Below are 13,057 nucleotides of genomic sequence, written 5' to 3' on the forward strand. Positions count from 1 at the left end.
GAATGGAGGAGAAGGGATTGCGGCGTGGCCATCCCCCCTGGGGGGTGATTTCTCACTTTCTGTCTCTCTGTCTTTCTGGCAAGCATATGTGCCCTATAGCAAAAACCTCTCTCAAAAAAAAAAAAAAAAAAAAAAAGAAAGAAAGAAAGAAAGAAGGGTCTGGGTGTGTGACCAGAGACCTCCTTGAGGACACCAGCACACATGTACTCAAGAACAGGGGCTGCTGAGGTGGGTGGCCATGCCGGGACCTTACTGGGGTGTGCTGTCTCTCTCTCTGTCTTGCTCATGAAGTATTTTGTTTTGTTTTGTTTTTTAACATTTATTAAAAAGAGAGAGAGAGAGAGAGAAGCCTCCAGCCCAACCGTTTCTGTGCGCGTGCACGGACACGTGCTTTCCCGAGTGACCGCCGCACTCTCCACGCTTCTGCTTCTCTACCGCCACGCGGCTCCTTCGTGCCCTGCTGCGGAACCCCACTCGCAGGTAGCCCTTCTGTTTCTAGGTGAAATATGTAAGACCTCTTGCACCACAGGAAGGTTAGAAAACACAGATAACAGCTTGTTTAGATAAGGATCTTGGCAAACAAACTCATTAAAATGCTCTTCCTCTTCCCGCATGGCGGGTTTCTCTGAAGTTTCTAAGTCATGTTTTTGGCTTCAAAAGCAGGAAGGTACCATGAGGCGAAGTGACTTTCACAAATCTCTATCCAAAATTACAGATAATTTTAAGAACTGACCATGAGATTACTACGGATCTCGTTGATAATAGCTGCCTGGTGGCCTGGGATGCCCACCTGTTACCGAGCACACTCGGGGCACTGAAGGAGCCAGTTTCCCTGGGAGCGGTCACAGACCCGCAGGCCTACGTCTTCCTCGGAGAGGTGTCATTTGAATCTAAGTCCATTTAACCTCGCTTATTGCCACGGAGATCATTTTCTCTCCTACGTTTTCTTTCTGAAAATTATCTTTCTCCTCATAGAGAACATCAAGAAGATTTCGTAGTTTTAACTTAGGGTTCTTGATTCACTCCTGTCCTCCCTGCCCAGACCCCACTCCCCTACACATACACATGTACCACACACCTCGCACATGCATACACACATACACCACACATACACACATGTACCACACCTCGCACATACATACACACATACTACACACATCACATATGTGTACACATACCACGTGCCACACACTACACATACACCACACACCTCACATGCATGCACGCATACCACACATGCATGCATGTACCACATACCATGCATACACACATGTGCTACATACATCTCACATACATAACACATACCACACATACTTACATGTACCACACACACCACACATACACACATTTACCACACACCGCACATACACACATACCATACACAGCAAAGCACACATACATACACACGTACCACACACATCACACATGCATGTATGTACCACATGCACCACACATATATACACACATAGCACACACTACACATACATGCACATGTCATACACACCTCACATGCATACACATGCACCACACACCACACATACATACACACACCTCACATGTATATAAACGTACCACACCACACACAACATTTACCACATACACCTCACATACATACACATACCATACACACCTCACGTGCATACACATGTATCACACACCACACATGCATACACACACTACACACAGCTCACATGCATACGCATGCATATACACACCACACATGCCTTACACACATACCACACACCACACATACACTCATAGCAGACACCTCGCATACATACTCATATCACACACCCCTCACATACCTCACATACCACACACACCTAACATACATACACAACACACAGCATACACATACCACACACACCTCACATACATACACATGCATACACCTCACATACATATATGCACCTCATATGCATACCACATACACCTCAAATGCATATACGTAGCACACACGCCTCACACACATAGACATACAACATAATTGCATGCACACACAGTCTCCTCACTCACAGTCACAGATGGCTCAGCCCCTCCGCTGTGGGCACAGAGAAAGCCACCCCACCTTGGTGGATCTGGGCAGCTCCGCAAAAACAGCGCACTCAGGAGCCTGGCACTCCGGGTGGTGGACACCTGCCCTGCGGTCTGCCCGGCCCAGGTGGTGGCCAGGAGCGCACCAGAACCAGGCCTGGCTCCCTGCACCAGCTCCCAGACCTGCCGCTCCAAGGGGCAGTGCGGCCGTTGGGGCCAGGGCGAGGTTCTCACCTGACCTGGGCCCTCCTCACCTGTCGCCTGCACCCCCCTCACATACGCACACACACCTGGCTGACCCCAGCCCCCCACATGCGCTCACACCTGGCTGACCTCAGTCCCCCCACATACACGCACACACACCTAGCTGACCTCAGTCCCCCACATATGCACACACACCTGGCTGACCCCAGTCCCCCACATACGCACACACCTGGCTGACCCCAGCCACCCCACATATGCACACACAGCTGGCTGACCCCAGCCTCGCAACCTCTCCAGGTACCTGCTCTGCTTCCTCCCAAGCCAGACACCTTGGCCTTACATGAACATCACAGTACCTGGGTCTGGTTTTTTTTTAATTCCTAGATATGATGGAGACGCTGGCAGGCTGACAATTAAGCGAATAAAGAGGTAATTACAGAGGCCCGTTTCCTGGACAACCGCCCTCCCCCAGCCCTCCTCCGACAGGGAAAAACCACCCCGCGGCGCGCAGGGGGAGCCGGAGAGCCACGCGGGCTCTGCGCAGCCGGGGGAGCCCAGCCGAGGGACGCCACGCGGGAGGGTCGGGGTCTCGGGCTGCGTTCCGGCAGGCTGCTCGTGGTTGCCATAGAAACAGCGGAGACGGAAGGACGTGTTGCATGACACAAAAGCGCGCGATGGGGCAGGAACGATCCCCCGCTCCGTCCACCGCCGTGACCATGCCTCAGCTCCCGTGCCCGCCGCGTCCCCGCGCCCTCCGGGCCGAGCTGCCCTCGCCGAGGTCCCGGGAAGCCGGGAATGCACGCGTCAGCCACGCCCGGGGCCTGGGGCCCGCGGGCCGCACCGCAGACCTACCTCCTCCTGGCAGCCCCGGGCACATGGGCTCGGAGATCCGAAACGGGAAGAGGCCGGCGGGGCTCCGAGCTGCACGAGTTCTGGGAGCTCGAAGCTAGGCGACGCTGGGAAGAAAAGGGCAGACTCCACCCATGGGGTGGACCCTTCGGGAAGGAAAAAAAGTGGTCCTCAGCTGACGTCTCTCCCTCCCACCATGTCACTTCCTTTTAGAGCTGCGATTTAGCAGTTACCGGGAGGGAAGGGGGAGCGGGTGTAACCTGAGTCACTGCCCACCCCTTCCAACTGGTGTGAGGAAGCGCTTCCAAGGGCTCCTCGTTCGCGACCGCCACCGCCACCGCCACCGCGCTGGCGGTGGGGCTCGGGGACCTGCCAGAATCCAAAACAAAGCCCGCCAAGGGCCTCCTTTCTCTCCTCCTTCCAGGTCCTGTTGCATCCCGGGCCTGAATGGCTTCTCCGACGCCGAGCGCAGCTCCCGCCCGCCGGCGGAGCGACCTGGAAGTTATCCCCAGCTGCTCGTGTTTAATAAAGCGAGAAAGCAATCGATTTCTTGGGGGAAATACCCGCTCTCGGACGTCCCTCACCTCCCCTCTGTCCCGCCGCTGTGCTGGAGGAGATTGCATTCCGCGCAGAAGAGCCCAAAAGCACCTTCGAGGACATCGTGCTCCACACCCGAACACAGATGCTAACACCTGGCATGAAAGACCGTGCGGAGCGATGGCGTTCCTCCCTCCAAGCGCCGGCGCCTAGGCTGATGCCCGCGGAGCCGACCTGCACACACGCACGTGCAGGCATTCGCACGCGGGGTATTAGCAAGGGGCTGGGCAGACCCTTTATAATGGAATCGTGTCCTCACTACGTTTAAAGAGGGCGCGCTGTGGAAAGTCCAGAAATGGCAAGTGTGCGCCACTCCCAGTAAAGTATCTCGATCTCAGGAGTTAAGGAGCATGCCCTTCAAATGTTCGCTCTTACAGCCACTGTTGCAAATGCCAGCTCAGCATCCACTACGACTCCCAAATTCTTCCCGGTCCATAGATGTTGCAGGTCTACACTCTCCGTGAGAAAAGTAGCGCTGCTCACATTGCAGATTACCGAGTATTACAAATGCTGAAAACAGTGTTTCAGGAAAACAAAGGGAATGGGAAGAGCCCGGTGTTGTGGTGGGGGAGGGGAGGGCATTCATAATTCAGCAAACAGTCGGAACCCAGCGGGTGGCATTCTGATCCTCTGTGTAGGGAGACGTGACTGCAAGGGTGAGGATAAAAGACGTCTGAGGCAGAAAGCAGGATCAGAAGGAAACCCATTTGTTACAATGGCTTGTTTTAACATCCATGTGAAAATAAATCCGACCATAGAGTAACGCTTATAAAAGGCATTTATGAGAAGTTTCTTGCAGCCAATGCCAATTTTAAGAGTTCTCTCTCGTAATTTTTCAAATTATATTTTACAAGCCATTTGTTTCTAGGTTTGGTGTAAACTTGAAAAGGCTTATCAAATTTCAAATCGAGTTAGACTGTTTTCCATAATTGAACTTTTAGTGGGAATTTATTTCAAAATCTACACATTGCATAAATACTTACTGTATTTATTGGAATTACAGTCAATGATTTCAATGGAAACAATAAGGAATTTAAAATTTTGACAATTGCAACTTCTAGTCCCCTCCTAATACTTAGTGTCTTTATTCTGTTATTATGATTATAATAATTATCTTCATTATAGTTAACACATCGTAAAAGGGGTGGGGAGAACCGAATGTCCACCTGTGGAAGACAATGCTGCTCGCTGTCTTAATTATCTCAGAAACAGGAGGGCGGCTTCAAAAAGTTAACAGAAAATGCATATTATAAAAAAAGTATGCGTGTATTTGACAAGCTTTTGCAACAAAATAACTTTGTACTTTCATTGTTTTTCATGAACTTTTGAAGTCCTCTCAGAGAGCTGAGAAATACGTAGGAAAAAAGAGGTAGTAACGTCAAAACTTTAAAGAAGTGCCTCATCATGGATTCGTCCTCTGCACTTTTTCCAGAGTCTTATTTAGAGTCTGTGTCTTATTTATAGTGTTTTTCCTTAATCGAGGAATTGGAAATGCTTCCGGGTCATAATCTAACAATTCGATTTAACAAATATTTATGATCTGTGCTCGTTGCTGACAAACAATGAGTAGGACGTGGACCTTGCCCCAGTGTGCTCAAAGTAGTAGAAGAGAAAGAGCCCTGTAAACAACTAAGCTAAGAATGGAGGCAACCTTGTGGGCAAGGTTCAGAGGTGGTCCAGAGAATGCTAAAAAAGGGGGCTGGGGGCCCCTGTGGTTCCATAGCTTGCAGCGAACTGGTGAGCTGCTTCTCCAACACTGAGATGGTCAGAAGTAAATCCTTCTTGTGGGAGGGCAGAGAAGCAAATTTAGAAGGAGACACAGGCATAACTGGTTATGTAAGAAAGAATACAAAAACAGCTCATTAGCAAACAAAAAAGATACAACCTCACATAAAGTACAAAGGAAGAGATGGCATATCTTTGCCTATCGTTGGTCAAACACCCTGAAAGCTAGAACGTGAGGTGTGAGAAGGATGCCACGCTGTGGGCTCTTCCCTGTCTTGCTGGCAACAGTCAAATGATGCCATTTCTGGAATTCAGTTACACAAAAACTTTATGAGCCTTTAAAATGTTCATAGTCCTTAATCTTGTGCGTTAAACCCATTTAGCTCACAAGAACCTATAGCAAGGAAGTAAACAGAAATTCGGAGCTGCAGTGCATGTATATTCGCAGAGCTGCTGACAACAGTGAAGACGGGAACCCATTGGGTTGGCTCTGGAAATGACGTGACAGTCCTGTGATGGAATGCTTGCCAAAAAGTGAAAACCCGGTTTTCCAAAGTTAAACTTTCATGATAGCATAAATGAAAAGGAGACAGAATTACATGTCCAGTGTGAATCCCTTGCTATAAGTATGTGGGGTTTACTAAGTGTCCCTTCCAAATCCATGCCTTCCTGGAACCCCAGAGGACAATCTTACGTGGAAATACAGTATTTGCAGATGAATTAGTTGGGACGAAGTCGTGATGGATTGGGGTAGACCTTAGATGCAGTCCTTTCTAAGAGGAGAGGGTACAGAGGGGTGCACACAGAAATAAGGCCACACGACGACTAGGATCCAAAGAGTGGAAAGATGTGTCTAGAGACCACGGAACACCGAGGGTGGTGGACACCTACCGGAAGTTGGGGAGAGGCCTGGAAGGGAACCTCTTAGAGCCCCCAGAAGGAACCAAGCCCGCTGACACCTTCATTTCGAACTGCTGGCTTCTGAGCTGTGAGTGAGAGAACGTTGTAGTCCTAAGCCAGTTGATTTGTGGCGTTTGTGACGGCTGCCACGCGAAACTAAGACAGTGTGCAAAACGGTCATCTGACTGTTTGCAACGAGGACTTAATTTATTTGCCTCTTCACATTTGGTTGATTTTGAAAACCTTTCTACAGTGAAGGTGCATGACTTTATGAGTATGATTAAAAAACAAATGACCCAAGTTTCTTTTTACTTTTAGTTGCCAGAGAGTGTGTGCTCACCAGAAAGACAGAAAAAGCACCCCCCAATGGCACAGGGCCATGCCACCATCCCTTATCCACTTTTCCGTCCTGTCAGGACTCAGGGCACACTCAGGGACCTGGCATGTTTTCCAAGCCTTTGGGGTGAGAATTTGAACCTCAGTCATACAAAATCCAGTTCTAGTAACTACTAGACTGTAAGGACAGCCTAGACTCAAGGTTTTTTCTTTTCTTTCTTTCTTTCTTTCTTTCTTTCTTTCTTTCTTTCTTTCTTTCTTTCTTTCTTTCTTTCTTCTTCCTTCCTTCCTTTCTTTCTTTCTTTCTTTCTTTCTTTCTTTCTTTCTTTCTTTCTTTCTTTCTTTCTTTCTTCTTTCTTTCTTGCCATAGAACACATGCATTTACTAGAATGAGAAAGAGAGACAGAGAAAGAAAGTGAGAAATCACCCCCCACCCCTGAGGGGGATGGCCATGCTGCAATCCCTTCTTGTCCATTCTCCTCCTGGGATTTTGGGCACACATACATATGTGCCTGGCATGATTTTCAAGTCACCAGATCTGGGATTTGAACCGTACCCGACCACCTGAGAGTCTATCACCTTAACTACCACATCATCTGCGGGCCCCCCGACCCAAGATTTCTAAAGGCTTAGTGTTCTAGGATAATTTAGAACAGAAGTAAAGAATAATCAATGATGATCTGACATGTTAAATCCTAAAAATTATTTTCAGAGTCCTCTGTAGAGCTGGAATTTTGTATTTCGGAAACTTATTTTCCAACCTAAGTTTTGGTACTTCCGTGGTCAATATCATTGATCTGAAATAGTAACTTGGACATCATCTATTGATCACGGGTAGTTGAATTACTAATAGCATTTTCAAACTGCTCATTCTCCTCCACGTCGACAGTATTTGCTTTACTTCCGCTTGCCTGTGACCCCTGTTACAGATATCTTCCTATGCTGTAGACTTATTCATGCACTTTTGAAGAGTCCCTAAATTATAAATTATAAAGAGATAATAGAGTTGCAATTATGATGACCTCACTGCATGTTAAACTGGGAACTATGGCTGCTTAGAGGAGACAGAAAAAGGGCATATAATAATGTTGATTTGGTATTTGAAATGTATAGTCTTATACCTAATAGTTGTATATGAGGGGACTTCAAAAATTAGGGGGAAATGAAATTAAAGGACAAGTTCATTTCGGTACAAAACAATATAGAATCTGTGAAGAGTTTTTTTCATAATATACATTTTCCATGAACTTTTTGATGATCCGTCATGTTTCAGTCAAGTCTTTTTAAAAATAGGTTGCATGTGTTTTTAATGACCAACGAGTTTTTAAGTCTGTCTTATTGCAATAATTATAAATACAAATAGGTTTAACTTTACCATTGAAAGATATACAAAATTTTCTTTGTAACCAGTGAAGATTAAGACCTGCATTATCCCCCCAAAATTAAAATATCATATTATATTTTATGCATACTCCTGTCTTGAATCCAGACACTGAACGACTTGAAGTTACAGACAGGAGCAGTTCTCAGAAGGAACTGAATTCAAATCAACTAAGACCCAACAATTGGAATTAAACTTAAAAAGATACCAGCTTCATGATCTGATTTTGGGTGAGCTAGGGACCCAGCAGATGGCATAATGGTTACGTGGCTGGACTCCCATGTAGTTGACTACGGTTCAGTTCATAGTCCTGGACTCAGTGACTTAAAACTCATGAGACACGCATGTGCATGCGTACCCAAGATCCCGAGAGGAGAATGGTGAAGACGGGATTGTGGCGTGGTCATCTCCCCTGGGGGGCGGTGGTGATTTCTCACTTTCTGTCTCTCTGTCTCTTTCTGTCTCTCGGCAAGTACACACACCCTATACCAAAAATCTCTCTTAAAAAAAAAAAAAAAAAAAAAAAAAAAAAAAAGAGAAAAAAAAAAAAAAAGATGAGCTAGTTAAAACTTAGCACTCATGAGGCTGGCAAGTGGCATGGTGTTTAAGGGCGCTGGACTCCCCACATGGCCGACCACAGTTTGAGTCCCGGACCTGGTGGCTTTCTCTCTTTCTCTCTGTCCCTCTCTGGTCAAATAAAAATAAATAAGTATATAAAGTTAAATAAAATAATTTTAAAAACCTTAACACTCATATTCTTTTATAGAATTATTTAAGTTTTTATTTATTGTTATCATTAATTTTAATTTGCTATAGGGTATGCATGCTCACCAGAGAGAGACAAAGAGAGAGTGAGGAAAGGGGAGAAAGTAAGCCACCAGGTCTGGGACTTGAACCACGGTCAGCCATGTAGGAGTTCAGCACCCCAACCACTCACTGCACCACGTGTTAGCTCCAGCGCTCTTATTCTTCATGACCAAGTGAAAAGCAGGCACAGACATTTGAGAGAGATTTAACTCTGAATGATTTTCACTGCCATTGCATTCAGTATTTTATAGACAGTCTATATTAAGCTGCTATGTAGTCCAAAAATTCAAATGCATTGCTTTGATAAAAATAAAACATTAAGAACTCTAAAAACTTCATTTTTAAAAGTAAACGCCTATTGGTACCAATGGTTGATATGATGCTTTCATGTGGCAGCTTCGAGTGGGCAACACAGTGACAGAGCACTGGTGGGCCAGCAGCATCAGTGTCACCAGGAGCTTGTTAAAAATGCAGAGGCTTGGGGCCAGCAGGGGGCATGGTGCTGGAGGTGCTGGACTCCCACGTGGCTGACTGCAGTCTGAGGCCTGGGCCTGGCTCTTGAAAATCATGCTGGGCCTCTGTGCAGCACATGCTCAAATCCAAGGAGGAGAATGGAAAAGGGATTGTGGCCTGGCCATTCCCTGGGGGGGGTGGGGGGGAGTTGATTTCTCCCTTTCCCTCTCTTTATCGCTTTCTCTCTCTGGTGAGTGATGCACCCCATGACAAAAACTTTAAAAAAATAACAAATTAATTTTAAAAAACAATAAAGCAGACTCTCAGGCCCCACCCCAGACTGGCTGGACCAGAACCCCACTCAGACGTGTGGCGGGTGAGCAGTGCTTGCTTAGTCCAAGTGCTTCATTTAATTTGAAGTGCTTCATTTCACAGGGCATGGATCAGAGCCCAAGGAGGCTGGGTTTCTCGTCCAGAGTTACACAACTAACTGGAAACAGGGCTGAAGCAGACTGTGTTTCTTGGTGGTCAATAATTTTGACCTCAGAATCCTTTCCACTGTATTTTGTAGGACTTCAAATTGATAGGCAAGTCTGCCCCCCAAAAACCCAAAACAAACAAACAAATAAAGCTATTGGCATGAAAATAGTTAAGCAGAGTCTCTACTTGAACTCATAGTCATTCTATGAAGTACGATTAACAATGCGTCTATACTTTCTGCATTTCAAGTTTACATGTAGAGAGGCAGTTTTACCTCCTCACACCCCAGTTAGCCTTGGATTTGGCAACCAGCAGACCAAAGTTGGCAAAAGGTATCGTTTCTCCATGATCACTCATTTTATCCTGGTTTCAAACCAAAGCCATGTCTAGTTTCATAAAACAGCTTTGGAACCGATTGCAAGAGAGGCAGTCCAGAGGAAAAGGATGCCACTGGCCTGGTTTCTGCTCTCGCTGCCTCCAGAGCGCTCTTCAGCTGCAGCCTTTGCAAAAGTGAGCTTCGCAAAACAAAAACGAGAACGTGCTGGTCTCTCAAGCCCATCTTCGAGTGCCAGGAGAGTCCCCTGCTTCCTTAGACTCAGTTCTGTCACAGAGCTAGCGTTGTCACTTGCAACAGAGTCCTTATTCTTGCCCAAGGTCCAGCAGCCCCATCCTCTCCAGATTCGGAATTCATGTTTTGTGTATGGGGTTTGCGATGGGATGGCAGCACGGGACGGTGCATGCATGAAGGCCCTGAAACGGTGCAGAGCCTCGGGAAAAATGAGCATCCCTCTCCCCTCCCCTCATGGCCTTCAGTCAGCATGCAGGTACCTTTCATCTGTATTACCTGGGGCTCCTCGCTCCTAACACTGACTCCTTTGTCCTACCTGGTGCACATCTTCATTTAGATTCCTCGAGGCTCTCAAACTGAGCAAGTCCAGATTGTAGTTTTAGCACCTTTGAAAAGAAATACCCAGTTAAGACAAGTGGCAACTCGGGCTTCAGACTACCTGCAGCGACGCCCTCATCTGACTGGGGACACACGCTTCTGTAACAGTGCCACCATCTGCTTTTTTCTCTACATTTTGAGAGTGCCACAAAACACACTTAAAGGAGATGAGAAAGGTGTTCACTGAGTCCAGGATGGCCGTGAGGGGAGGAAGAGGTGTGAGACTAGGAGGGAGGGCGCAGGGGGAGGCTCAGATGGACAGTCCGAAGGCACTGACGATGCAGTACATGGTCTTGTTCCCCCACCGCACGGTGCAGATCCTGCCAGTGGTGCTATCCCAGAAGCAGGAACTGGCCACGTGCAGTCCAGCCTCGTTCCGCATACTCACACAGGCCACAGTGCATTTAAAAGGCTTTCCCAGCTTGGTGAGCTCGCCTGGAGCCCGCCCCACCACGCTGCTGGTCCCTGGTTCACCTTGCTGTGCCTGGAAGGGTCCCCCGAGGGTGCTCTCCACGGCCTCTTTTACAAGGTTGCTCATTTCACAAGAGGTCTCCTAGGCAGCCTGAGAGTCTTCCATCTTCCCTCCATAAAACCTATTTTTAGTCATTGACTTTAGATGTGTAGTCTTGATAGTTATCATTTACACGTAAATTTAAATTTGTCAATATTTTTATTTCCTGATTTCAGTTGCTTGAATAGTCTCTTGTATTTTCCACTAGTTTTTGTTGTTGTTTAAGTTTTGTTTTGTTGTTGTTTAGTTTTATTCTCTGTTTAAGTTCCTGTATTGAGTTGATTTTTTGTGTATGGTGTAAAGTGTTTAGAACAGTTACCGAATCGGCACCTGTCATGTAATTTATTAAATCAATCTTCCATTCTTTTTATTTTTTTGGAGAGGTTTTTGCTATAGGGCGCGTGCGCTCGCCAGACAGAGACAGAAAGCAGGAAATCACTCCCCAGGGGGGATGGCCACGCCGCAATCCCTTCTCCTCCATTCTCCTCTTGGGATCTTGGGCACGCACGCTCACGCTCCTGGCATGAGTTTAAGCCACCGGGTCCGGGACTCAAACCACGGTCAACTACGTGGGAGTCCAGTGACATAGCCATTACGCTAACTGCTGGTCCCAATCTTCCATTCTTTTGAAGTGCCATAGAGAGAATGAGGGCTTTTCGAGAAAACTGGTCTGGGATAGGTTCCCAGCCGTGGAGATCAATGGCTTTGTAGTTTGGGGACAGCCTTTCCCAAGAAGACCAAAGGCTCGGGGTGGAGTACAAAGGAAGAAAATGCAAACTGCCCTGCCCACGCCACGCCACCCCAGCTGGACAGGAACCCTCCTCTAGGCCGAAACTGCAGAACACGGGAGTGCTGGCCAGCCATCTTCCTGAGAGATCTGGGGGACCCAGGGCAACGAGACAGACCGGAGCAGCTGGCTGAACAGGACCTTGACCAGAGGAGAAGCACACACAAGTGAATATTGACACAACCCAGAGGGAAGAGAAGCGAACACACCTCGATGCAGAGAAACGGAGGGAGGGCCGAGCTCTCACACGTCTGCAGCCTTCGGGACACTGCACTGCTCTCCAGCGACCCCTCCCGACCAGGTGTGTGGAGAGCGGCCCACGTCCGCCACGGTGTTGGGCACCTTCCGCCGGGACACAGACGCTGGAGACACCTGGGCACTAAGCTTGACCCTGCTGTCTCTCCTGTTGGCAGCGTTGACGAGGTTCCCCTCCACAGTCCTTTTTCCTGGTCCTCCCCTGGAGAAAGGGAGTCCTCGGGATGCTGTCTCAGCTGGTGCCCCAACGCCGGGTGGTCCGATCTGCTAAGGGCCCTTCTGTTCATGTGGGAGCGCGGCTCCTGGGCGACCTCACTCACTCCCCGCCCTGCTCTGTCTGCGCCCTGGCCACCTCTGAGGCCTGGGCAGCGCACCGTGAATGAGGCCGTGTCTCCCCGTGCTCGCGGTCATGGAGAGCTCAGCCCTGGCCCGCACAGAGGGCCAGGCTCTGCTCCACAGGGATCCCCGCTGCCAGCTGGTCCATGCGAGGCCGCGAGCAGGCCTGCCCTGAAGCGCTCGGCGTGCGGCTTAGCCCATGTTTTCACGCAGAATGGCCAATCAGCTCTGCACATTTCTTCCGGGTCCCCAGAGGCCACGCGATCCCCACCAAGCCGGTGCCTGCTCTGATGGCTCCATACTGAGCAGGCCACCCCCCACCAGGAGGGACCCAAAAGGCTTTTCAGATCAATTCTTTTTTTGTTTGTTTGTTTGAGAGATTTTCGCTATAGGGCGCGTGCGCTCGCCAGACAGAGAGAGACATAGAGACAGAAAGTGAGAAATCCACCCCCCAGG

General features: G+C 48.3%; 1 protein-coding gene and 1 pseudogene across 1 annotated transcript in view; both read right to left on the minus strand.

Annotated features, from left to right (window-relative positions):
* Positions 1-3,248, minus strand: part of AGPAT4 (1-acylglycerol-3-phosphate O-acyltransferase 4) — a 122,700-nt gene extending 119,452 nt beyond the window's left edge. Inside the window, exon 1 of the mRNA XM_006152250.3 lies at positions 3,091-3,248. The gene's annotated coding sequence lies outside the window, so the exon portion shown is untranslated. The remainder of the gene's footprint in view (positions 1-3,090) is intronic.
* A 7,525-nt stretch (positions 3,249-10,773) lies between these two features.
* LOC102501127 (dynein light chain Tctex-type 1 pseudogene) lies at positions 10,774-11,289 on the minus strand (annotated as a pseudogene).
* Between the last annotated feature and the right edge of the window lie 1,768 nt (positions 11,290-13,057).

The sequence above is a fragment of the Tupaia chinensis genome, unplaced genomic scaffold (genome assembly GCF_000334495.1).
Source record: "Tupaia chinensis unplaced genomic scaffold, TupChi_1.0 Scaffold000346_1, whole genome shotgun sequence".
NCBI lineage: Eukaryota > Metazoa > Chordata > Mammalia > Scandentia > Tupaiidae > Tupaia > Tupaia belangeri.